Source organism: Rhodnius prolixus, unplaced genomic scaffold (assembly GCF_049639745.1).
Source record: "Rhodnius prolixus isolate KJV_2025 unplaced genomic scaffold, Rpr scaffold_4, whole genome shotgun sequence".
Classification (NCBI taxonomy): Eukaryota; Metazoa; Arthropoda; class Insecta; order Hemiptera; family Reduviidae; genus Rhodnius; species Rhodnius prolixus.
The window spans coordinates 32,157,089-32,184,739 of NW_027411614.1; the positions used below are offsets into that span (position 1 = coordinate 32,157,089).

Here is a 27,651-nt window from a genome sequence, read left to right on the forward strand (position 1 = left end):
ACTTATAAACTGTTCTAATCGAAGGTGCAAAGTCACCATAATGTTTATCAAGCTTCTCTTTAGTCTCCTCAGGCGTTTTGCCTTTCATAAAGTAGTGTTTAATCAACACACGAAATTCTTTTTCGTCCATTTTTTGAAAATCACTCGACTTCCTCGATTCAAACGAATGCCAAACACAAAGAAATAGACCAATCTGGCTGAAACTTGGTGTGTGTTCTTCCAAGAGATGCTACTAACTAAACATAACCTCGATACGCGCCAGTAGTGCTATCTCTCTGACTTTGCACGGACTTTTCAAACGACCCTCGTAGGTCGTTATATGGCTTAATCATCAGCGAAAAAATCTCTAGTTATGTCTAAAGACAAACTCGAAGCCCAATACAAAAACTGAAAATTAGTTTCAGTTGTCTTCTTGTATCTTCATTTCAAGGAAATTGAAAATTCCAAAGCAATGAGTTAAGAGAGACTCTAGCCCTACCATGACTATCTTCATTGAATTGCTTGTAAAACCACAATCATTCCTGGACTTCGCATCAGTGGTAACTCTGGCGCAATATAGTTTCTCGTTGTAATTTTCAATCTAATAATATAACTAGTCAATTATATGATTAATTATAAAATATAACTAGTACAAAAGAGTTAAATTTTGTATAATAAGTTAAACAAAACTTAATCTTAAATTTTAGTTATTGAGAAATCAATTTTATCGGAAAGAAGGTTTCAAACAGAAAATGAATAAAGGAGCCCTTTATAATAGTGCATCAACATGCTACAAAAATAAATAAATCAAAATCAAAATCCGAATCGTTTGAATAAAAATGCTATAATGGTTCATGCATTGAGAATCAACAAGTATTAACAAAAATGGTTGTAAATCCGAATCGCCGATTAGCAGCAGCATCCGAATAAGACGGATAATCCTGCGAAAAAAGTCAGCAATAAGAATTCAAATCTTTATTCAATTAATTTTATTGTTCTTAGCATGTATTTTAGCAAGTAATATTTGGTAGTATCAACATTAGCAGAATCTAACCTATAATCTAACCTATAAAATCCAAAAGCATACCAAGTTTTTAAAACTTTTACAAACTCATAACGGCTGATGATATCAAATGAAAGTATAATGATCCGACTCCCTCTTGCTGTCCGTAGTATTACAAAAAGGTTGCTCGGTATTTAGTTCAGGAGACATCTTGCCACTTGGCACAACAATAGCTCGGTTGTATTTGTAAACCACAACTTTTCTCCTCCACAGCGTCTCCGTGAATAATTACGACTAGATAGACTCTAAAATTTCTTCTAGCTCTACTCGCTGAAATCGCTGAGACAATAACCACCAAATGCTAGTATGATCATTTTATAACTTGACAAAACTCTCAGGGAATACTCTTTTTTTTCAGCTGATCCTACCTCAAATTATAAACAGAATTTACTGTCTTAGGCCTTGGACTTTATTTAATGGATAATAAAGGGAATTTACAGTAAAGTATGTTTGCTAGTCGCCTCCATCCACGATACCTAATTTAGTAGTTGGACGTTAAGCCCCGCCTGAAAAAATAGGCGATTACTTTACTTTTTACTTTTATACAACTTATTAATTTGGAAATTACCCACAAATATCCAAAGAAAGTGTTTCCTTACGAAAATCAATGCATTAAAACTTAAGTTCTAAACATTATAGATGAAAATAACGAAAAAGTCAAAAGATTATATTTAATATTAATGTCCAAAAGTTGTTCTATGGACATTAGTGAGCTTACTATCACTATAACTAATTGCTCATACAGAACATACCACGTCATTACCTTGAAGCCCCTAATGACGTCGTACTCTAATCATGAAGTATATTAAAGGAGAAAGTTTACTAATGTAAATACATAGTATTCTAATATGGTAATGACAGATATTTGGAGGTAAGTTCATTTCTTAAATTAAGACGCAATTGATAACTTTTACTGAATGTAAACATTTTATTGGTCGAATATTTTGGAAAACATTTAACCAGTTAAACTTATTTTTATTAGAAATAAACATTCTACTTGGAGATAAAGGGAGCATTGTTGATTTAATAAATGACTGCAATTATTGAGTAAATGTAATTATCAGCGTGAAAGTATTTATCGAGTGAAGATTATTATTGGCGAGAATGTTTGGTAATGGGTTTTCATCTTGGATTTAAAGGATTTTTTTTAAAAAAAAGTATTTCGACCACATTAGGTTGTTTATTTTACTTAAGGGTATTCATAAAAGCAAATTAGATGCATGTTTGGTGATTAAAACGAGTGGACTTTAGACTTGGCCTTCACACTCCAGCAATTACTCTCCCTAGCCAAAGACATACAATTCTGTCTCAGAACAACAAAATATAAAGTTTGGCCATTCAAAAGTCTTTTTTGTTACAATAAATTGTTTAATAATTAAATCATTTTCTTTAAAAGTTTAGTTCATTTCAAATAATTATATTTCATGTAATCGTCCTTTTATTGCACTTAAAATGGGATGAATTCATGATAAAATATTTCTGGATTCTCCGCTCTATAGATTGCTAAACATCAAACAATAAATTTTTCCTTAATGCAAAAACCTTTTTAAAATCAAGTTTTTTTATCATATCACCTTTAAAGATAAGCGGTTCATCACTTTTCGAAGCCAGATCACATCTTCGCGACATTTATCCAACTAACATTGAAATTTAACATGAACACGTAAGAGTTGCGAGCTCGCATCAAATCTGCGGGTTATTACGTACATCTCTAATTAATAAAATAAGATATTAAAACAAAGCAAAATTAATTTTAAGTAACGATGCAAAATTTGTATTCTACACATTTTGTGATCCATAGAAAATAGGTAAATAGACAACAATTAAAGGACAGCAAAGTTAATTTGGGATTAACATTCGCTAAAAAAAAGAGGCTTATTTAAACTGAAGAGAATAGTTCAAAAATATAAAGATACTTGTAACAGTGTAATGTTGGGCGGTTCCTATTCACCAGTTAGTCTCTCATATATGTATACATTTGTAGAGGCCGTAAAGTGAATGGGTTGATGACGTCATACTTTATTATGCACCGAGCGTAACCTACTTTACGCCTGCCTAACTCTTCTTTAAATAATTAACCTTTTTGTTATTACGAAGTTAATGGCAATCTCTATGAAAATTGGTTTTGGTGAATCTGGTGTGAAACTACTTAACCTCCGGCTACAGAATTCTATTTCTTATTTTTTAATAGATTATTGTTGTGAGGATTCATTTTATTATATAAAACATTTCACTTCTATGTTAGATTCAATATATAATTTCAATCATATACTTGTTTTAAATAAGTCAGTAAGGAGGCGACCACGGTAGCCGAGCGGTTAAAAGGAGAGAACTGCAAAGCTAATTATGCATTGTGGTAGTGGGTTCGATTCCCGGTCTTAGAGCCTTGGATTTTATTTAGAGGTTAATGAAAGAAATTTACAGTAAAGTATGTTTGCTAGACGCCTCCGTCCACGACACCTAATTGGTAGTTGGACGTTAAGCCCCGCCTGAAAAAATAGGCGATTACTTTACTTACATTTACTTCTATATTTCCATATTTGAAGCCCCTTACTTGTGGGTGTCTAGTGGAGAAAATCGAATCTATTAATTAAAAAAGCTAACCAAATGCTTGCGATGCGCAACCATCGGCAGGACGATCATTATCACGAACACAGTTAGGACACGTTCGTTTCTTCCTGAATGGAAGTGAACCGCATGCACGCAACAGATTCCTCGTTTTCAGCAAAAGTATAGAATAAGAAGAGCCAGCATAAATAGATCCTGTATTGTGATTTCTATTTATTTTAATAATTTATATAAACAGAATTTTTTGGGGCGGGTGTTGGTTTAGTGGTGATGAGCATGGCTTTGTAAGTGGTAATCACCAGTTCGACATTTTATTTGTTAGAAAAAAATTATTTATAGTAAAGTATAAGCTTCCGCTCTCGGTCCACGACACCTAATTGGTCGTTGGACGTTAAGCCCCGCCTGTAAAAATGGGCGATTACTTTAATTTTTTTTTGTTAACTGCATTTTTTGGAATTATAAAGATAGAATACGACTTAAAAAATTCTATCTCATATACGTTCATACAGCTTGTAACTAGATTTATTACTAAAAAGGAGATAAGATTACAGTGTCTCAGAAAGTCGAAGACAATTGTGACAATAGTTAATTACATAGTAAATGGGACATTATTTCATATCAAGTCAATTAAAAATTGATAAGACTCTTCAACATACTACAATCACAAAACATAATATACACCAATAGAAATGATTTTCTTGCCGTTAAATGCTTTCATTCATAAGATGCACACTTTATGGTGTGCTTATTGTTCTCACCTCTAGGGGCGCTCTTGTTATTACTGTTACTTAATTAACTTCAATGGAATAGTAGGAACAATCTAGTTTTAATGAACTATTCTATAAATGATGCATGCTAGTATACTAATATAATCAAATCTTAACATCAAATTAATATTAATAGAATTTGTTGTTGTTGTTTTAAATCAATTATTATAAACTAAATTTAATAACAATAAAAAATGGGTCAGAGAAAACTATATCGTACACGCGAACACAAATTCAATTGGTTAATAGAGTAGTTACTGTATATGAAATCAAGGGGCATCAGCTCCCCCACTACTGGCACGAATTCCTAGGTTCTGACCCAGTCGTGGTGTAGGGTCCTACTTCAAGCTTTTAGCGAAGGTCAATGAAGAGGAGGGAAGTGGTTATTTTTTTTTTTTAAACTTTCATTATGCAATTTTACGATTTAAGATAATATTTTTATATTAGACATAGAGGAATACAAAATATATATTGACTGTAATATCTAATCTGAGAAAAGTATACATACTTCAAATAAATTTATTTATAAACTGATAACGTTTGTTGATGAGTAATTTACAATTTATATTCCTATTTTGTACGAGCAATGCTAAACATATTCACTAAATATTACTAACTTTTCCGCGTGATCATTTGTATTCGATTAGATAAAAATACCACCTAGTTTTGACATGACTGTTACCGATTAAAATTAATCAAAACTGAAAACAAAAATCATCTTTTCAACAAATATTTTTCATTGTAACAACATTTTTTTAATTTTTAGCGCATTTTACAGCTGGTAGACTACGAAGTTCGCTGAAAATAGCACTTTACGGGACATACTACTTCATAACCCTTGTTGTAACAGTCTTCTTGTAATAATACCTTCAACGTTTTGATGGTATATTGATTCAACAATGGGATAACTTAAAAGTTGAATTTGTTTTTTTAAAAAAACATGAATACATGTTGTGGAATATAAAGCCTACGTGTTTTATAAAATTAAATATCATTTAAAAAAGAAAAAATGTAATTACTGAGCGCATATTATTTAAACCTAGTAATAAAGAAGGTCTGTGTAAAAATTCTTTAAAACTTTTGTTTAAAATGATGAATTAACATAAAATAAGAAAAATATTATTCTGAACCCACAGAAATGCCAGCATGCCACGTCTAATCTTCGGTGGGGTTCTTGTCCTCCGAGTTTCTTTAATAACAATCCTCTAGCCTGGGATCTTCACAAGCAAACGCCTTACTTGGAACCCACATAAAAGACTTAAAGGGCAAAAGCAATGACAAAACGTGCGAAACGTCTAAACAGACTAACTCGGACGACGCTCCAAATTACCTACACTGAACTCAAAACGATTAATATAAGTTCTATTCTCAAATCTGACTGACTAGAGAGCTGTGATGTTCAGCCAAAGTGGAAAAAAAAAACTAACAGACGAACTATACAGACATTTCAATCAAAACTACTCTGAGACAGATAGTTGACGCTCCATTCTACGTGACTAACCTTACACTTCACAACGACCTCAATATCCAATTCGTACAACAATTTGACAACACAAAATATCACAAGTTCCATACAGCTCTCTCTAATTGCTCTAATCCTTTTTGACAGACTCTCGTCTCTACTGCTATTCTTTACAATCCATTCACCACGTCGACTGAATCGCCCGTTGGGTAGTTTCTTTTCAAGCACCATTTACATCATCACCATCATATTTACTTATTGCTCATATTTATGTGCACATTGTAAATTACTAAATAAATTATAATACAATATACAAACAAAATTATAAACAATAATATTACACTTGAGTGGGAGCGAAAAACATAACGCGCCCTAAATACAATAATAATAATAATAATATAGGAGGGAAGGGATTAGCTATGAGGTTAGCATACTGGACTCCCACGCGGAGGTCCCGGGTTCGAATCCAGCAGCTGACCCTTAGATTTTCTCTTCCTAGGAGCTTCTTACAGCTCACTGTCCGGTGATGGACAGTGTTGTCTGTAACGAGAGAACACTGTCCGGAGGCCGGCAGTGCACTGGAAAAAGCTCCGGGCGCTAATGACCTCAGCTGTTGATGCGCAAAAAAAAAAAAAAAAAAAAAAAAATATAGGAGGGAAGGGATTAGCTATGAGGTTAGCATACTGGACTCCCAGACGGAGGTCCCGGGTTCGAATCCAGCAGCTGACCCTTAGATTTTCTCTTCCTAGGAGCTTCTTACAGCTCACTGTCCGGTGATGGACAATGTTGTCTGTAACGAGAGAACACTGTCCAGAGGCCGGCAGTGCACTGGAAAAAGCTCCAGGCACCAATAACCTTACATGTTGACGCGCCTTAAATCATTAAAAAAAAAAAAAGTAGTAGTAGTAGTAATGATAATAATAAGGCGCGACCCGCAAAGCTGAGATGTATTGCAGTACTGGGTTCGATTCCTGTTCTAGTTGTTATTTTTTGTGCGAATATAACCAAAACGCGTTAGTAGTACCTATAATCGACAATTTGAAACATTTCGATTTAAAAAAAAAAATCGTTCAAAATGATGACGAAACTCTTATTCATTATTTTGCTACGAGACGCCATGACCAAAGTTGGTATATTCCATCCTATTACATTGCTACTACTCGAAACATTCAACACTCATCAGCATCATACCTAAAAACAATCAATAGAGATTAAAAATACACATTTTTACATTCGATACTTCAAGCAATCTGTGGCGACAGTATAATGGGGCACATTTTGATATTAAAAATATTTTATTCAGACGCATCTACCTCGTAAGGTTACTGGCACCCGGAGATTTTTTCTCAGAGCACTGCCGGCCTCCAGACAGTTTTCTGTCGTTACAAACAAAACTGTCCATCACCGGCCAGTGTGAAGCTCCCTAGGAAGTGAAAATCTAAAGGCTAGCAGCTGGATTCGAATCCTCGATCTCCGCGTTGAAACTTAGTATTCGTTACATATTAAAATTATATTTACGTTTATAATTTTAACTTTATTTTTTTTATTGTTAATTAATAGACATTATAAAAAAAAACTAGAAACTGACAGTAATTTTGTATAAAGACAAGCTATGGCCAAGAAAAACAAAAACCTTAATTTTCTGTAACGCCATAATCGATTAATAGTGGCGCCAGTGGGCCACTCTAAAAGTAATTTACACTCCGACCAACAAAAAGAGATTAACAGTGTTTCTACTGAAATGATTTTTCTCCCTCATAAAACACATGGTCATGCCAAAAAGAGAAGAAATAAAATGGGACAAGTAAACTATTTCTCCTTCTTGAGATCTAATATTTCTTTTCTATCAAGACATAACATTTAGACTAATACTTTCTTTTTATCCCTTTCTAGATACAATTATTATTATTGTTACTACCATATTCTTAAATGAACTTTTTTGCCAGAAATATACGTACACGAAGCAAAACAAAACCAAAGCAAACAAACAAATATGGAAGATTTGAGTTCGAAGTTAGTTTTGGTTTTACTCAACAGATGGCCTATAAGTGTACTTTACAACGGTATAAAACTTTTTTCTGCAACCATGTAGGAATGTTCTCATTACTCAATTAAAATCAGCTGTGTAATGCCCAACTTTACCTCAATAGTGGGGAAAAATTCCCATTAGTGTCACTTTCCTCACTAGTGAGTGAAAAATTTTTATTGTGCTTCCTTGATATAAGAAGTTTTATTAAATATTTTCTGTAAAACTTTAATAAGCTTATTTAACGTAACTAAATAATTAAAAAAAAACGAATATTAAAAAAATAAAATAAAAATTGAAAGGAATATAGAAATAAAAATAATATTTTAATAAATAATTAGATATTTTTAATTATAACAGTTAAAAAGGTTACAGTGTTACCTTATAGAAATTTAAAATGGATTCTAGTGATTCTTGTTTTTATTTTTTTTTAGTTAATAACCCTAATGGTTGCAGAAAAATTATAATATTTAACTCGAGTGTAAAGTATTTTCCTCACATTCGTCAATTTGCACTTGCACTCGCCTCCCTTCGTTCGCTCGTTCGTGCAAACCCTGCCTCGTGTGAGGAAAAGTACTACTTTCCACACTTGTTAAATAAATAACTATTGTTTTGTTGTGTGAAGTACACTACAGTAAAAAAATATGGTGTGTTTCAAACTCATTTCAAGGCTATTTTGTTTTCTGTAATACACGTTGAATATTTCAATCTAATCTATTATAAAATTCTATTTTATTTTAAAACTGATTAAATGAATTCTGAATTTAAAAATAAATAAATAAATAATATAGAATTCTTAAAAATAAGAAAATTTACTCAATATAAATATAGCTCTATTAGTCTTGCAGTATTGTAATTCGGGGCTGTTCTCATTTCTTAACATATAACCTCCTCTGTGCCGTTAGGCTTGGAGTCAATGCCTGGAGTGTCCACTTTGTCTAGAGGCCTGACACTCCTGACAAGACTGTTCAATTTCTTCATGCTACTCTTTTAATATTCCTAACTCGTTTGTTATTCTTGTAAGCCTTTTCTAGGCTTATTGGTTTAACCATCATGAATCTGCTTATCTTCTTCTTCTAATGGATCTACGACCTTGGCCATCCTCAACCAATCTTCTCACACCGTAAGAATCCTTCCCTCTATCTTCTTATTCTGGCTATATTCTCAAATCCGATTTTATGTCTGAAAATATGATGGATTAACTTGCAGAGTTCACTCTAAATATCAACAAGCTTTAATATTTTTTTCAGTAGTTTTCTTCAATTATTTAAATATCATCACATTAAGATTCTAAAAAATTTAAAATGCTTAAAATTAAATGAGAAAAGAATTTTCTTTGTTTCATTGTGTAAAGCGAAAATTTCGAAACAATTAGGGAATCATTAACCAAAAGATAGTGGAAGGAATAATAGCTAATTTTTGTTGGGCTGGGTAACGTGTGTGTGAGAAAAAAGGCGAATATTTCGTAAAATGGCTTTATCCAAAACAAATCACATAGACGTATGTGTGTATAATAATATGGCGGAAAGATAGTCTAATGTGGAAAAACAGGTTCAATGTCCTAGACAAGGTCCTTTCTTAAATACCTAATTTGTCAAGGAAAAAAAAAAAATCTTAAGTTATAAATACTGAGCAATAGAAAATTATGTTTTTCAAATGTATAATATTTAAATTTCTTGTAATTTGTAATTACTTCTTTTGTTACAAAAAGTGGATACTTTTAGTTCCCAACGTCTGTTTGTGTGAATAAAAACAGAAAAGAAGTCTTCAGAAGTTATTGACACCAGCTAATTTTTATACATAAAATGAAAAATAATCTATTCTCTAACTTCATTAAAATTAATTAATCATTTCAATTATAAACTTAAATATATCTGTGTTTGAAAACCAAAGAAATAGAACATTATTTCTAATTCGGTGTTAAATAACCCTAACCTTATTTCATAACTGTCATTAAAACTATCCGGTAGTACCAGGGTTGATCGTCAAAAATTGCCCAAAAACACCCAACTTTAATAATTTGTTTTATCTTTTTCAGTGAAAGATATAAGAGAAGCTTCTTCTTTTTGTATGTGTTTGCAGATAAGCCATAATTCCGGTGCTAGGGAATGGATTTAGTCAAACGGTGCTAGGGAATGGATTTAGTCAAACGGTGCTAGGGAATGGATTTAGTCAAACGGTGCTAGGGAATGGATTTAGTCAAACGGTGCTAGGGAATGGATTTAGTCAAACGGTGCTAGGGAATGGATTTAGTCAAACTATATACGAGGATATCGTATACTGTGTTTATACGAGGATTTGGTGAATTTTAAGTATATTTGTAAACTGCTTCAAGCTTCAAGTGGATCTGAATTGGTTTGTGTCAGTATCAATTGAAGATTTGTAGGCAATTCCAGCTTGTTTTCTATTATGGATTTCCAAAGAAAGTCACGATCTTTATACCTTACAGAAGGCATGCTAAAACTATATAGTTTGAATCCACCTCTGCTAGCTTCCTCCACAGATGTATGCAGCATTATTTATCGTGTAGGACGGAGCCCCAATGCGGAATGAAGTGACTTGGTAGAACGGTTCTGATTCAAATCTTAAACGGACTATAGTTGTTTAGATGTATCTATTTGCATTAAAAGTTGCATGCCAGGGGTTGGAATGGAATAAGTAATTCAACATTCTTATCTCGAGCAAAAGAATGAATATTATTTTATTTAATCTATCAAAATTAGATTTAACAAGACCAAAACAAATACATCATTAAAGAATTGGGTTGTCCGGAAAATAATGCAGGATTTTTATGTTTTCTTTAAAATAACCCTCCAAATAGTAAACTGATTATGTTTGTTGGGACTTTTGACTTTTATAAATAATGTAAACACTTATTAATCCGAAAATTGTTGGAGCTTGGCTATGAGACTCTGCCACACCCGCCCTACTCATCGGACCTCTCGCCTTAAATGATTAACATTTTTTTTTTAGACACCTGGACCACCATTTACAAAATAAAAAATTTATTGACTAAAGAACATTAGAAAATGCGTTTTCTGAATTTATAAATTCTAAGGATTCCAAATTCAATACAAAGGGTTTGGGAAAAGTTACCCACACGTTGGCAGAAATGTATAGAAAGTAATGGGAGACTATTTTGATTAATAAAAACAGTTATAAATCATTAATTTTTTTCTTTTAAAACCATAATCCTGCATTATTTTCCGGACAACCCAATAGTACTCTATGAAAAGTTTCATTATAAACTGATCTAATATATCAAAGAGAAGTAGAAAGAAGAATTACATTATTGTGGAGAAAATATTGGTCGCTGAAGCATCTAATGAAGAACCTCAATGTGCCAATAAAGAAAAAAGGAAAAATATTAGATTGCTGTGTACGTAATGCCTTGCTTAATAACAAATGGGTGTCAAACATGGACGTTAACATAGAAGACAATTAATAAGTTAAAAGTGACGCAAAGGGCAATGGAAAGAGATGTATGAAAGGTGTGAAAAGAAAATATAGAATCAGACTATGCAAGAAACGGAAGTGCCCAGGAAATGGAGAAGACCTGTGAAGGCACTGAAATGGAAATGGGCTGGCCACGTTAGGCGATGTAATGATGGAAGATGGTGTAGACATGCAACATTATAGGCGCCCTTTTATGGCGACAGGAAGAAAGGAAGGCAAAAAATGAGATGGCAGGATGACACAGTAAAGGTATTCCGGACAAAAGTGATACAAAAGAGTTTACAGTAGAGACTAATGGACCGAGATTGAAGAAGCCTAGGCTCAATGATTGGGCCTGGTTTCAAAATAAAGAGAAAGAATTGTATTTTTATTATATTTGTCCTGACAAGAAGTATTTTTGTTTTTTGTTTTTGATTAAATATTTTGATTTAATAATTAACTAACAAAAAGAAGAAGAAATAAGTTATGTTTAATGTATAAATCAGTTAATATGTATGTAAATATATAACGAAACCAATAAAGGCTTATTATTATTATTTTGGCGCATCAACAGCTGAGGTTATTAGCGCCCGGAGCTTTTTCCAGTGCACTGCCGGCCTCCGGACAGTGTTCTCTCGTTACAGACAACACTATCCATCACCGGACAGTGAGCTGTAAGAAGCTCCTAGGAAGAGAAAATCTAAGGGTCAGCTGCTGGATTCGAACCCGGGACCTCCGCGTGGGAGTCCAGTATGCTAACCTCATAGCTAATCCCTTCCCTTATATTATTATTATTATTAATAATATATCAAAATAAATTCTAACAGGATTTGCAAGTTAAAACCTTGGACGTAAAAAAATTATCAATAATCAACAGAACAATTCAGGTACCTAAATCTTTACAGTTTTTGTTACGTTCAAAATGCCTAATTTATTTTTAGATTGATCTTAGTGCTCAATACTAAAAATAGTTATTTATTTAACAAGTGTGGAAAGTAGTACTTTTCCTCACACGAGACAGGGTTTGCACGCACGAGCGAGCGAAGCGAGGCGAGTGCAAGTGCAAATTGCCGAGTGTGAGGAAAATACTTGACACTCGAGTTAAATATGTAATTGTCCAGTAGAGCGCTCCACGATCCCGACCATGAACGCGAGTGCAGGTTAGAAGACTGTGAAGGTTCTTAGAGACTTAGAGAGTGACGCTTAGTGACTTGATTGTTTACCTTGTGTAATTTTTATTTAGTTGGTTGAAACAACTTGTAATTTAATTATTCTTTACAGGTTTGTTTTATTTATATTATATTTTGCAGGATTTATTTGTAACACTATTATAATAATTTGTATTATTCTTTACAGAATAAATAAATCTGTGTTTACCGACTTTACAAATATTATATTTTTTCTGCAACCATTAGATTTATTAACTAAAAAAATTAAAAATTTCATTTTTACAGCCTACAAAAAGTAATTTATTTATTATAAACATTTATTGTTATATTAAAATTATTGGCATTAGTAATAAAAGGTTGGTTTGAAGAGGTATTTAATGTAAGATTTGAATTTGAAATTGAACTGGTGGAAGTACTAGAATCCATTTTAAATTTCTATAAGGTAACACTATAACCTTTTTAACTGTTATAATTAAAAATATCTAATTATTTATTAAAGTATTATTTTTATTTCTATATTCCTTTCAATTTTTATTTTATTTTTTAATATTCGTTTTTTAATTATTTAGTTACGTTAAATAAGCTTATTAAAGTTTTACAGAAAATATTTAATAACAAAACCTCTTATATCAAGGAAGCACAATAAAGTTTTTTCACTCACTAGTGAGGAAAGTGACACTAATGGGAATTTTTCCCCACTGGTGAGATAAAGTTGGGCATTACACAGCTGATTTTAATTGACTAATGAGAACATTCCTACATGGTGGCAGAAAAATAATAATTTTTTTAATAGAAAAAATCATGGAATACATTTTACATGTTTATATTTTAAACAGGAATTAAATATGTAAAAGTTAACCTTTTACTACACTCATCCGTCATCACATTCTATTGGATGAACAAATAACTATTACCAATGAAGAGTAATTGGTCTCTAGCACAATATGTTTAATTAATCTATATTATAAACTATATTTAAAAAAATATATCTGAATGTTATTTACTTTTGTGAGAATATGTGCATTTGGGAAGTGGTAAATTGGCGATTTAACTGGCACAAGGGCATTGGCTGGAGGACTAACTCAATATAATGACTTTTTAATGTTTGCTAATCGCCATTTTGTGCGAGTTAACTACAATTTGTATGGCATCAAATATTTTCTAAAATATTAAAAGAATTTTTAAATTGATTCCAGACAAGGCGAGAGATAGGAAACCAAACAAAGTATTTCCCTAAAGATGTTGTTGTAGAAACTGGCAGGCATTACTCATCGTGTATAACACTGTCATTTTACCATTCCAAACATAAGTTCAGTGTGTGTACACAACTGGCAACAAGTTATCGAATTGTTGTGTTAATAACTTTGTTCCCTAAATAAAAATTGAAAGGAATATAGAAATAAAAATAATACTTTAATAAATAATTAGATATTTTTAATTATAACAGTTAAAAAGGTTATAGTGTTACCTTATAGAAATTTAAAATGGATTCTAGTGATTCCTGTTTAGAAAACACTCCTCCATCAATAAAAGAAACAGCAGAAAATGTAATAAGTAATGTGAATACGTAAGTAATGTAAATAATTGTAATATAACAATAAATGTTTATAATAAATAAATTACTTTTTGTAGACTGTAAAAATGAAATTTTTAATTTTTTAGTTAATAAATCTAATGGCTGCAGAAAAAATATAATATTTAACTCGAGTGTTAAGTATTTTCCTCACTTGTTAAATAAATAACTATTTCTATACTGCAATATTAAGATGAAAGATTTCTAAAACTGCAACACATTATACTATAGGAGATTTTTGAAATATTTAGAAATTAGGTAAGAAACATTAAAATTATTTTATGTTATAGAAATCGTTGAAATCTGAAGTTAATTTCGTTACTACTAAACGATGATTCATTAAGATATGCATTATCATTATCACTGTTATTTCTGCTTGACCTATTACTCAATTCTTTTTTAAGTATTTATCTTCTCAAAATAGTGCCAAAAACAATTTTTATTTTATTTCCTTTCCTTGTAGAGAATCGGCATCGATTTTTTTTTTTGTATATATAAAACCTGATTTAACTAGAGGGAAGGGATTAGCTATGTGGTTAGCGAACTGGACTCCCACGCGGAGGACCCGGGTTCGAATCCAGCTGCTGACACTTAGATTTTCTCTTCCTAGGAGCTTCTTACAGCTCACTGTCCGCTGATGGACAGTGTTGTCTGTAACGAGAGAACACTGTCCGGAGGCCGGCAGTGCACTGAAAAAAGCTCCGGGCGCCAATAACCTTAGATGTTGACGCGCCTTAAATGATAAAAAAAAAAAAAAAAACTAGAGGCGCCACGGTAGCCGAGCTGTGTTAGACCTGTAAAGCTAATATGCATTGTGGTACTGGGTTCGATTCCACCGGTCTTAGGCTTTGGATTTTATTTAATGGTTAATAAAAGTAATTTACAGTAAAGTATGTTTGCTAGTCGCCTCCGTCCACGACACCTAATTGGTAGTTGGACGTTAAGCCCCGCCTGAAAAAAATTGGTGATTACTTTACTTTTTTTTACCTGATTTAACTATTGTACACATATAGATTTGTTGAGAATAACTCAAGAAAAGTTTGATTTCCTAGCATTTCAAGAAGAGGGGATGGTTAGGTTTCACGTAAAGTGCATTTCTGCAATTCAAAATGCTAAAAATTCGTTAGAAGCAAATTGTTCAACCGAAGAATAACTTGGCTGAATGTATTTTTCACTTGTTAGTTTTTCGAAAATGGCTAATATGATTTTCTCTCTAATCTGCGTATATAAAGTAATCGCCTATTTTTTTCTTTCAGGCGGGGCTTAACGTCCAACTACCAATTAGGTGCCGTGAGACCGGGGGGGGGGCGGAAGCTCTTACTTTACTATAAAAAATTTTTTGCAAACAAATAAAAAGTAATCATACGCGGGATTCGAACTGAGCATCTCCTACTTACATAGCCACGCTCTTGATCACTAGACCAACACAAGCCCCTAATCCTGCATATACAAGGTGTACACAGAGGAGTGGACGAAACTTTGGGAGGTGATTCAGCAGCTCAAGAATGCAACAAAAGATATTCTCTTCACTATAGCCAGATTCTCAATAGTGTCGCAAGATATTTGCATTTTTTAACTTTTCCGTCCAAAAGTTTCGCGTTTTTTCACCATAAAAGCGGCCATAACTTGTTTATCCTTTATCCTACAACAAATCTGCTCATTCCAAACGAAAGAGCATCAAATTTCCCATAAATATGCTTAACCCTGAGTCACAAAACGTTTCTTACTAACAATGAAATTTTTACTTCAATATCTAAAAAATTCGTTATCGATGATTTTTGTTATAACTTTCAACAGTTACAGTGATTAATGGATCAAGAAGTCACCCAATTGCAGAAAAAGTTGTGCATTTATTGAGCTTCAAGGCCATATGGTTTTTGTTATTTTTAAATATTACCCTACCACGAACAGCGGGGGTGTAAATGCAAAAAACTGGGATGTAGCTTAACCTACTTTTCACTGACATCAAATTATTAATTTAGTCAATTTTTAATTATGTCAATTTTTGGAGAAGGAACAAAAAGAAAAGTAACCATTTTAGTTTAGAACAATTATTATTTAATAACAACGGAAGTAAAAAATAAAGTAGCAATAACACACAGTAGTTGACTACAATTGTTTGTGCAACTTATCTTAATGACATAATGGAGGTTTTTTTTCATCAGAGTTAATTAATAATATTCCTTTTCTAAAAATTGATTAGTTTTTGAATTATTATTGACTTCTATAATAAAAAAAACCTCCATTTTGTCATTAAGATAAGATTGTCAATAATATTAGACGTGTAGATTCATCATAAATTAGGCTTAGCGAATTCGGGGACAATTCGAACAATTTTTTGTAGCGATTTTAGGTAGTCACCTACCTATTGTATTTTATTACTACTGTGTGTTATTGCTACTGTATTTTTTACTTCCGTTTTATTAAATAATAATTGTTCTAAACTAAAATGGTTACTTTTCTTTTTGTTCCTTCTCAAAAAAATTGACATACGAGTAAATTAATAATTGGATGTCAGCAACATGCCAGTTTTCTGCATTTACACCCCTCTGTTCGGGGTAGGATTTTGATTAAAAACAAAAACATCTATATTTTCTTGAAGCTCAATAAATGCACAACTTTTCCTGTAATTGGGTGCCTCCTAGTTTCATTAATCACCGAAAAGAAACGTTTTGAGGCTCGTTATTGAGCATATTTATAGGAAATTTAATGCTCTTCCGTTTGGAATAAGCAAATTTGTTGTAGGATAAAGGATAGAAAAGTTACGGCCGCTTTTATGGTGAAAAAACGCGAATATCGACCGGAAAAGTTAAAAATGCAAATATCTTGGACACTATTGAGAATAGGGCCAAAGTGAATAGAATATTTTTTGTTGCATTTGAGCTGCTGAATCACCTCCCGAAGTTTCGACCACTCCTCCGCATACACACTGTATAAATTGTAAGCGCTTATAATTTTTATTACAATAAATTGCGTTTTAATGCATTTCTAGTGATGGGGTGAAGATTTGACTTCTCTCTACTAACGAGAAAATGTGAAGAGTTTGAACTATAAAAATAGAATATAGGAATTCTTTTAATTTCCACATTAATTTCGATTAAAACCATCAGAAGTGCGATAATAAGAATTAAAAAAAAAATATATATATATATATGCCTACAACTGCCATTGTAGTACTGAACCTAATTTATAACAGAGAAATTAGAGTGAGTGAAGTTTACATCTACACTGTGAACAAATAAAATGACAAAACTAAAGTCCTTGGGAAGTTAATCACAATTTAAGCACATTTTTCCACAAATTTTAATACAATTTTACACTAACTAATGTTTTAAATTACGTGTTAATTATAAAATTCTAAAACAAAAAACTTTACGAAATAAATCATTAACTTATTAAGAAAACATAATTATGCAATTACCTGTAAAGCATTGATGTGTATTTAGTTAAAGAAAGTATATATACGAAGGAACAAAAATCAATTGGGGTTAAAGCACTCAATAGCCTGGGGTTACGACTTTGAAACAAGGACATTCTGCCAAGGCACATAATATGAAATAAGGCAAAAGAGGTCAGTAGTAAATTAGTCTACTTAATTACATTTTTAATTTAATAATGGACAAGTATTATTTTTTGTGAAGTATTTAAATCTGATAAAAGGAGTTAAGGGTTCGCAAAGTTTTTTAATTTTCCTTTTCTTTTTTTTTTTTTGTAAAAAAAAAAAAATTAGATTAGTTAAAAATTATTTACCCAATAACTATAAGAATTATTTTCTAAATTCTTTAATTAATTGAAATAGTGTTATTAAGAACTGCATAATTAGCTGCTATAGTAAATGAATGTGTTGGCATTTGTATTCTTGGACTGTGATGTCATCACAAGAAAGACCAGTTAGTCGCGCCTTCAATTTATTGACAGTGAATACAATTTTAGAGACTTGTTCATCTATTAACATTGCAAAAAAAATTGCCAATCTGTTAATATATCTCATCCAACAAACTACTGTAGATTAATCTGAAAATTATTGTATTTCTGGTGATTTAAAAGCGATTACAAAACACTTAATTAAAACTGAATGGCTATTTGCTTAGGTTCAACAAGAGAGAAAGACAATAATAAAATATTTTGGTGTGAAAAAGAAATAAAAAATTAATGAAAAAACCCTAAGAGATTTTAAAGACTGAAAACACTTCTGTTAGAATGAAACGGTCTGTGAGACTGAGATAAACACAATAAATAAACAACCTGACAATAACCTACCGCTCCAAAACAAAGAGTATCAGATAACCTTCTAGATTTGCAAAGAGACTAGTAAAAGCATAGTTGTTGTATGTATAGTTAGTTTGCAAGTGAAAGAAACTAATTCCAGTGAACCGCCAAACAATGCAACAAAAATTAAATAATCATCAAGGTAAAAAAATAAATAATATGTGCACTAATATTGATTAATATTATATTATATAAATAATGATTTATTTACTGCAGATTCAGTGTTTAATAGTTCCAAAGTTTAGGGCAGTTCTTCAGTACTTCGTTTAAAGGTTCACGCAACAGTGAACACCCTCTATTTTGTTTTTCAGCAAATTAAGAGTACCTTTAATGCAGCTAATTTCCTTCAATTATCTTGTTTAAAAATTTAAGTGGCATACTAATTATTATTAATTACCAAATTCGGGAAAAATTTATTGAAGATTAATTTTTAAATTTTTTTTATCTAGTATGGCGACATGCAGTCTTGGTAATTCTAAACTGACATAACTGTAAACCTATCCACCAAGTTGTAGCTTTAATTAAAATCCAATGTACCACTTTTATTCTGAAGAGTGCCCCCATATCACTTAGTGGCAGTTTGCCTTTATTGATTGAACACTGTAATTAATCATTGATTACCGAAATGAAAGGATGTACAGCGGAAAAAGGTGTGTACATTTCAAGTTGATAATGTTAGGGACATATTGCAAATGTTTTGTAATTGAGTGTTCACCGTTTATTTAAGCCGTTTAACCCTAAAACTATTTCAAAACGAATAGTACTGGGCTTGTTCTGATCAGGTAGGAAAATTAAATCTATTAAGATTTGATACTTTTCTAGCACCATCGGCCCAGAAATCACACTTCAATTTTCGCGATTCTTTCCCAAAATAAAACAAATAAGGTTTAATATCAAAATTACTTTAAAATATCATTATTTTCGTGCTTTAAAAAGTTTTTTTTTTTTTAATTAGCGTAATGATCGATTTATAGTGTGGGCCTTTTTCAAGTACTATAGTTCTTGAACTATAGTTTACCAAGCGTTACAACTAAAAGGAAACTCAAGTTAACACAGCTTGACTTCGGCATGTGAGAGGTAACAGCATGGTTACGCCTCTTAGTTTTACTTACACCTCAAATAAAAGAACGAATATCATTTACACTATTTTGTATTTATCAAGTTCAAGGATATATTATAGTGTTAGCGTTTTTTAATTTTATGAATAACGTCATTTGGGAGAACATATCAAATATGGTGGTAATTATCGCTAATATTGTTATTGTTTCCTCTTTAGTATTAATTACTTCATGATAAATGCAAATGGTTTTGTGTTTATTTTATTTTAATTTTTACCTCAACAAATAAAAGCTCTAAATGAACTTGGTTATAATGCATTTTATATGTTTATACCTTATACTGATTGATTGATGGATTGATGTTTATAATAAATCTTCGTTTCGGTTCCAATACTGCCAACCTAAAGAAGAAAAATCAACAAAAATTAGTATCGGTAGATTGCCTGTAGTATAAAGTTAGATAAAAATATAATTCGTATAAATAAATTTTAACATTATATGCATGAAATAGGTTTCAATGGTAGTCGCTTACATATTTAAACGTGTATAATTACTAATGAACATATTATTTTCTAGGAGAGACAATGGAGGATAGTAGAGTTTGGCAGCTAGAGATAGCCAAGGCAAGGACAAGTTTAGAAATCAAAGCTCTAGCAAGACTTTAGCTTCCCTAGCACTGCACATCGTCTTGATTGTCGAGACCGCTTCCCTAGCACTATACATCGTCTTGATTGTCGAGATCGCTTCCCTAGCACTATACATCGTCTTGATTGTTGAGACAGCTTCCCTAGCACTACAACACGTCGTCTTGATTGTCGAGACGGCTTCCCTAGCACTACACATTGTTTTGATTGTTGAGACGGCTTCCCTAGCACTACACATCGTCTTGATTGTTGAGACAGCTTCCCTAGCACCACAACACATCGTCTTGATTGTTGAGACAGCTTCCCTAGCACTACACATCGTCTTGATTGTTGAGTCAGCTTCCCTAGCACTACACATCGTCTTGATTGTTGAGACAACTTCCCTAGCACTACACATCGTCTTGATTGTTGAAACAGCTTCCCTAGCACCACAACACATCGTCTTGATTGTTGAGACAGCTTCCCTAGCACTACGTCTTGATTGATGAGACAGCTTCCCTAGCACTACGTCTTGATTGTTGAGACAGAGTTTTCCAAAAGGTCTCCATAAAATCTCTTTCCGCTTACATCAGGAATTGGTAACTGCTTCAAGTTACCTTAATCTAGCCACTTTTTCTAGACGCCTGACTATCTCACCCAACGGTATTCCTCTTCTTGATCTCACTAGGAATTGGAGGAGAATTATGGAATCCATTTACTGCTCTTATCTCACCGGTAAAGCTCTCTTCTGACAAGCCCATACACATTTTTTGATTTTTTTTTCTACCACCTGTATAGTTCTAGGTTCAAGATCGCCAAGGTCGCAACATGATCACTTTCAAATAACAATGAAGTTTAAGATTGGAACAAACTCTTCTTGAATAAAAGTTCTACTTTTAAAGTTTATGGTAATTTAATTTTTACTGAACTTTTCAGTCTGCTTTCTTTCACTATCTATTCTCTAAATTTTTCAGCTTCATATTATCCAAGGTCATTTTAAAATTTATTCTTCTATATACATATATACATAAGTAATTATTCCTTAGTACATTTGCATGAATTTATATATGCTAATGCCATTTTGTTTTGAATTTCCCTGTTTTATCAGTTATTACTAGTAATATTTTCTATATTCTTGATTAATGAGTTGATATTATATTTTTAATTGAAGGTTGTTTCTGTTTGGCTATTAATGAGTTAGTTTATGTATAATATTTGTATGTCTACGTTATTTCATTGCAAAGGAACTGTTTTATTTAAATTAGTATTGGAATAAATAAACCACAGAAATCTTATGTAATTTTTTTGTTAATAAAATAAATAATTTAAAATAAATGGAATGCAAATGTGAATATATTTAATTTCACGTGAATTGCAACTAATTTGCTAAAAATAGACCATTAAAATGTATTTCATGTACAAAAAGAAGTACTAATGTTAGAGCGAGATAGAAAATACACAACAAAAACCTCTTTGTCTACAGTCTTACAACTTCCGTTAATTGTGCAATCCCGTCGTCACCAAGTAAAATATAATTCAGAGTGTATTTAATTTCATCAATGGCTCTTCTTCATCAATTTGGGCGAAAAATTTGAAATAAATTGGCCAATACAGCGTAAAGACTGCTGAAATGGTTATTTTACAATTTACTTTTCAATAAAATCATATTTTTCATCGATGAGTTGAGTTAGGGGTCTACGTTGTTTGTCCACAGTAATAAGAACTCTCTTACAAAAATCATGAAACACTTCGAGGTTCAAATTTTCTTATCGTTTTTCAGACTTTATTTATGAAGGGAGTGGAAAATTATACCTCAACTCGCATCCTCATTAGATCTTTAACTCACTTGGAGCTTTTAAAAATATTTTACTAATAACGTCAGGGAAGGGATTAGCTATGCGGTTAGCGTACTGGACTCCCAAGCGGAGGTCCCGGGTTCGAATCCAGCTGCAGACCCTTAGATTTTCTCTTCCTAGGAGCTTCTTACAGCTCACTTTCCGGTGATTGGACAATATTGTCTGTAACGAGAGAACACTGTCCAGAGGCCGGCAGTGCACTGAAAAAAGTTCCGGGGCGCCAATAACCTTAGATGTTGAAGCGCCTTAAATCATTTTTTTTTTTAAAAACTAATAACGTAACTGAATAACTGTAAATCATCAAGCTAAAATAATTATTTATGAAGTCAGATCATTGTGATTTTGTTGAAAATACAGGTAGTGCTGATTTTTATCCTCTCATACGTAAATTATTTTCTATTTCTGACCGGTTATGGTTTTGCATCCATCATCAGAGAATGATGCTTGGCCAGACACGATCAAGATTAGATGTTAATCGTGCGCGTCACAGTGAATTGAAGCAGCTTGTCTTTTTATTTTTATTTTTTAAATTCATCATCAAACCATTATGCTCTCTACGCACTGCCGAGCAAAGCAAGTTGAAGCCTTGGGTAATTGAAAATCTTTGCACACCCCTCTCTTAGATTCATGTAGCTATTTTGAATTTTTTATTATCAGTCCGGGTAGTTTTGGGTTCCACAAATGCCTTACTTTAAAATAATAATCTATTAAATTAATTGCTTTTACGACTGTACAAATAATGACAAAAAAAAATGTTTATTCAAAAATAACCAATTAATTACTCGTACAACCAAATAACGATGTAGAGTTCAGGAGAATGATACGCAATTATACGGGTGATGATATTCGCCAGCCCACTATAAATATTTCGTATATCATCATCTATGATGCTATATCTATTTATCTATGATGAAAAGGGGAAAAAAAACAATCTTAATAGCCCTTGAGTTGCTTTATACCATATCATTTTATCAGTGCATCTTGATATCAATATAAAGAAACGCTTGCTGTATGCACTGGACTTAACGCAACAGTTATGCGATATGCCTATAAGCAACATGTGGATTCATTGCTTTAGTCCAGTGATTCTCAACCTGCTGTGTCGCGGCACGCAAAAGTGCCGCGAAAGTTTTGAAGTGTGCCGCCAAATTTTAGAAATGCATACCTACAAGTATTCAGAAATTATTAACTTGTAATTAATTCCTTAATAAACATATACTGTTGTTTTTCTAGTACATATTATTTTATTTTATATTCAAAATAAGCATAAACTATTTTACTCAGTGTATTATTGATAAGTAAAATACTTTCAAAACTTATCTTATTGTTAGTGTGCCGCCAAATATGGAAATTGTAAAAAATGTGACAAGGTTGAGAATCACTGCTTTAGTCAATCATTTCAAAGTATATAATTGGGGAAAACGATAAGTCAGTGGTTCTTAACCGGTGTTCCGCGGAACACTGGAGTTCCGCGAATATGGTCCAAGTGTTCCGCGAAATTTCAATTTTAAATGTATTGAAATTTAAAAACTTAGGAAAGATACGAAAACAAAAAATTGTTCCTTTTTTTTTTAATTTGAATTTAATTTTAAGTTCTTGCTAAATAACGAATTTCAAATTATTTAATGTTAGTGTTCCGCGAGAAAAATATATACATATATATGTGTTCCGCGTCTGTGAAAAGGTTAAGAACCACTGATATAAAAAGTTGAAAATTTTTTGGGTCATGAAATTCTGTAAAATATGGCCGTTCTATATCTCCCACGGTGAACCACGTATAGATATGGAATTTTTTTCTCTTAAACACTTTGTTTTTCTCAATTATAAACTATAGTTATTTTGTGCACAGATCTATAAATGTAGAAGATATAAAGGGCTGAAAATTTTTTGGGTCATGAAATTCTGTAAAATTATGGCCGTTCTATATCTCCCACTGTGAACCACGTATTGGTATGGAATTTTGTTCTCTTATTCACTTAGTTTTCTCAATTATAAACTATAGTTATTTTGTGCACAGATCTATAAATGTAGAAGATCTAAAGGGCTGAAAATTTTTTGGGTCATGAAATTCTGTAAAATATGGCCGTTCTATATCTCCCACGGTGAACCACGTATTGGTATGGAATTTTGTTCTCTTATTCACTTTGTTTTTCTCAATTATAAACTATAGTTATTTTGTGAACAGATCTATAAATGTAGAAGATATAAAGGGCTGAAAATTTTTTGGGTCATGAAATTCTGTAAAATTATGGCCGTTCTATATCTCCCACTGTGAACCACGTATTGGTATGGAATTTTGTTCTCTTATTCACTTTGTTTTTCTCAATTATAAACTATAGTTATTTTGTGCACAGAACTAAAAAGGTAGAAGATATAAAGGATTGAAAATTTTTTGGGTCATGAAATTCTGTAAAATTATGGCCGTTCTATATCTCCCACGGTGAGCCACGTATTGGTATGGAATTTTGTTCTCTTATACACTTTGTTTTTCTCAATTATAAACTATAGTTATTTTGTGCACAGATCTAAAAAGGTAGAAGATAGAAAGGATTGAAAATTTTTTGGGTCATGAAATTCTGCAAAATTATGGCCGTTCTATATCTCCCACTGTGAACCACGTATTGGTATGGAATTTTGTTCTCTTATACACTTTGTTTTTCTCAATTATAAACTATAGTTATTTTGTGCACAGATCTATAAATGTAGAAGATCTAAAGGGCTGAAAATTTTTTGGGTCATGAAATTCTGTAAAATATGGCCGTTCTATATCTCCCACGGTGAACCACGTATTGGTATGGAATTTTATTCTCTTATACACTTTGTTTTTCTCAATTATAAACTATAGTTATTTTGTGCACAGATCTATAAATGTAGAAGATATAAAGGGCTGAAAATTTTTTGGGTCATGAAATTCTGTAAAATTATGGCCGTTCTATATCTCCCACTGTGAACCACGTATTGGTATGGAATTTTGTTCTCTTATTCACTTTGTTTTCTCAATTATAAACTATAGTTATTTTGTGCACAGATCTATAAATGTAGAAGATCTAAAGGGCTGAAAATTTTTTAGGTCATGAAATTCTGTAAAATATGGCCGTTCTATATCTCCCACGGTGAACCACGTATTGGTATGGAATTTTGTTCTCTTATACACTTTGTTTTTCTCAATTATAAACTATAGTTATTTTGTGCACAGATCTATAAATGTAGAAGATATAAAGGGCTGAAAATTTTTTGGGTCATGAAATTCTGTAAAATTATGGCCGTTCTATATCTCCCACGGTGAACCACGTATTGGTATGGAATTTTGTTCTCTTATACACTTTGTTTTTCTCAATTATAAACTATAGTTATTTTGTGCACAGATCTATAAATGTAGAAGATATAAAGGGCTGAAAATTTTTTGGGTCATGAAATTCTGTAAAATTATGGCCGTTCTATATCTCCCACTGTGAACCACGTATTGGTATGGAATTTTGTTCTCTTATTCACTTTGTTTTTCTCAATTATAAACTATAGTTATTTTGTGCACAGATCTATAAATGTAGAAGATCTAAAGGGCTGAAAATTTTTTGGGTCATGAAATTCTGTAAAATATGGCCGTTCTATATCTCCCACTGTGAACCACGTATTGGTATGGAATTTTGTTCTCTTATACACTTTGTTTTTCTCAATTATAAACTATAGTTATTTTGTGCACAGATCTATAAATGTAGAAGATCTAAAGGGCTGAAAATTTTTTGGGTCATGAAATTCTGTAAAATATAGCCGTTCTATATCTCCCACGGTGAACCACGTATTGGTATGGAATTTTATTCTCTTATACACTTTGTTTTTCTCAATTATAAACTATAGTTATTTTGTGCACAGATCTAAAAAGGTAGAAGATAGAAAGGATTGAAAATTTTTTGGGTCATGAAATTCTGTAAAATTATGGCCGTTCTATATCTCCCACTGTGAACCACGTATTGGTATGGAATTTTGTTCTCTTATTCACTTTGTTTTTCTCAATTATAAACTATAGTTATTTTGTGAACAGATCTATAAATGTAGAAGATATAAAGGGCTGAAAATTTTTTGGGTCATGAAATTCTGTAAAATTATGGCCGTTCTATATCTCCCACTGTGAACCACGTATTGGTATGGAATTTTGTTCTCTTATTCACTTTGTTTTTCTCAATTATAAACTATAGTTATTTTGTGCACAGAACTAAAAAGGTAGAAGATATAAAGGATTGAAAATTTTTTGGGTCATGAAATTCTGTAAAATTATGGCCGTTCTATATCTCCCACGGTGAGCCACGTATTGGTATGGAATTTTGTTCTCTTATACACTTTGTTTTTCTCAATTATAAACTATAGTTATTTTGTGCACAGATCTAAAAAGGTAGAAGATAGAAAGGATTGAAAATTTTTTGGGTCATGAAATTCTGCAAAATTATGGCCGTTCAATATCTCCCACTGTGAACCACGTATTGGTATGGAATTTTGTTCTCTTATACACTTTGTTTTTCTCAATTATAAACTATAGTTATTTTGTGCACAGATCTATAAATGTAGAAGATCTAAAGGGCTGAAAATTTTTTGGGTCATGAAATTCTGTAAAATATGGCCGTTCTATATCTCCCACGGTGAACCACGTATTGGTATGGAATTTTATTCTCTTATACACTTTGTTTTTCTCAATTATAAACTATAGTTATTTTGTGCACAGATCTATAAATGTAGAAGATATAAAGGGCTGAAAATTTTTTGGGTCATGAAATTCTGTAAAATTATGGCCGTTCTATATCTCCCACTGTGAACCACGTATTGGTATGGAATTTTGTTCTCTTATTCACTTTGTTTTCTCAATTATAAACTATAGTTATTTTGTGCACAGATCTATAAATGTAGAAGATCTAAAGGGCTGAAAATTTTTTAGGTCATGAAATTCTGTAAAATATGGCCGTTCTATATCTCCCACGGTGAACCACGTATTGGTATGGAATTTTGTTCTCTTATACACTTTGTTTTTCTCAATTATAAACTATAGTTATTTTGTGCACAGATCTATAAATGTAGAAGATATAAAGGGCTGAAAATTTTTTGGGTCATGAAATTCTGTAAAATTATGGCCGTTCTATATCTCCCACTGTGAACCACGTATTGGTATGGAATTTTGTTCTCTTATTCACTTTGTTTTTCTCAATTATAAACTATAGTTATTTTGTGCACAGAACTAAAAAGGTAGAAGATATAAAGGATTGAAAATTTTTTGGGTCATGAAATTCTGTAAAATTATGGCCGTTCTATATCTCCCACGGTGAGCCACGTATTGGTATGGAATTTTGTTCTCTTATACACTTTGTTTTTCTCAATTATAAACTATAGTTATTTTGTGCACAGATCTAAAAAGGTAGAAGATAGAAAGGATTGAAAATTTTTTGGGTCATGAAATTCTGCAAAATTATGGCCGTTCTATATCTCCCACTGTGAACCACGTATTGGTATGGAATTTTGTTCTCTTATACACTTTGTTTTTCTCAATTATAAACTATAGTTATTTTGTGCACAGATCTATAAATGTAGAAGATCTAAAGGGCTGAAAATTTTTTGGGTCATGAAATTCTGTAAAATATGGCCGTTCTATATCTCCCACGGTGAACCACGTATTGGTATGGAATTTTATTCTCTTATACACTTTGTTTTTCTCAATTATAAACTATAGTTATTTTGTGCACAGATCTATAAATGTAGAAGATATAAAGGGCTGAAAATTTTTTGGGTCATGAAATTCTGTAAAATTATGGCCGTTCTATAT

The 27,651-nt window shown here is 32.0% G+C and overlaps 1 protein-coding gene across 5 annotated transcripts in view; it reads right to left on the bottom strand.

Annotated features, from left to right (window-relative positions):
- Positions 1-27,651, bottom strand: part of cora (erythrocyte membrane protein band 4.1 like coracle) — an 83,594-nt gene that overhangs the window by 30,257 nt on the left and 25,686 nt on the right. For 4 of the 5 annotated variants that reach the window (XM_074131058.1, XM_074131059.1, XM_074131057.1 and 1 more), the window contains exon 3: positions 19,704-19,770. The exons of the other annotated variant lie outside the window; for it this stretch is intronic. The gene's annotated coding sequence lies outside the window, so the exon portion shown is untranslated. The remainder of the gene's footprint in view (positions 1-19,703; positions 19,771-27,651) is intronic. 5 annotated transcript variants of the gene reach the window in all.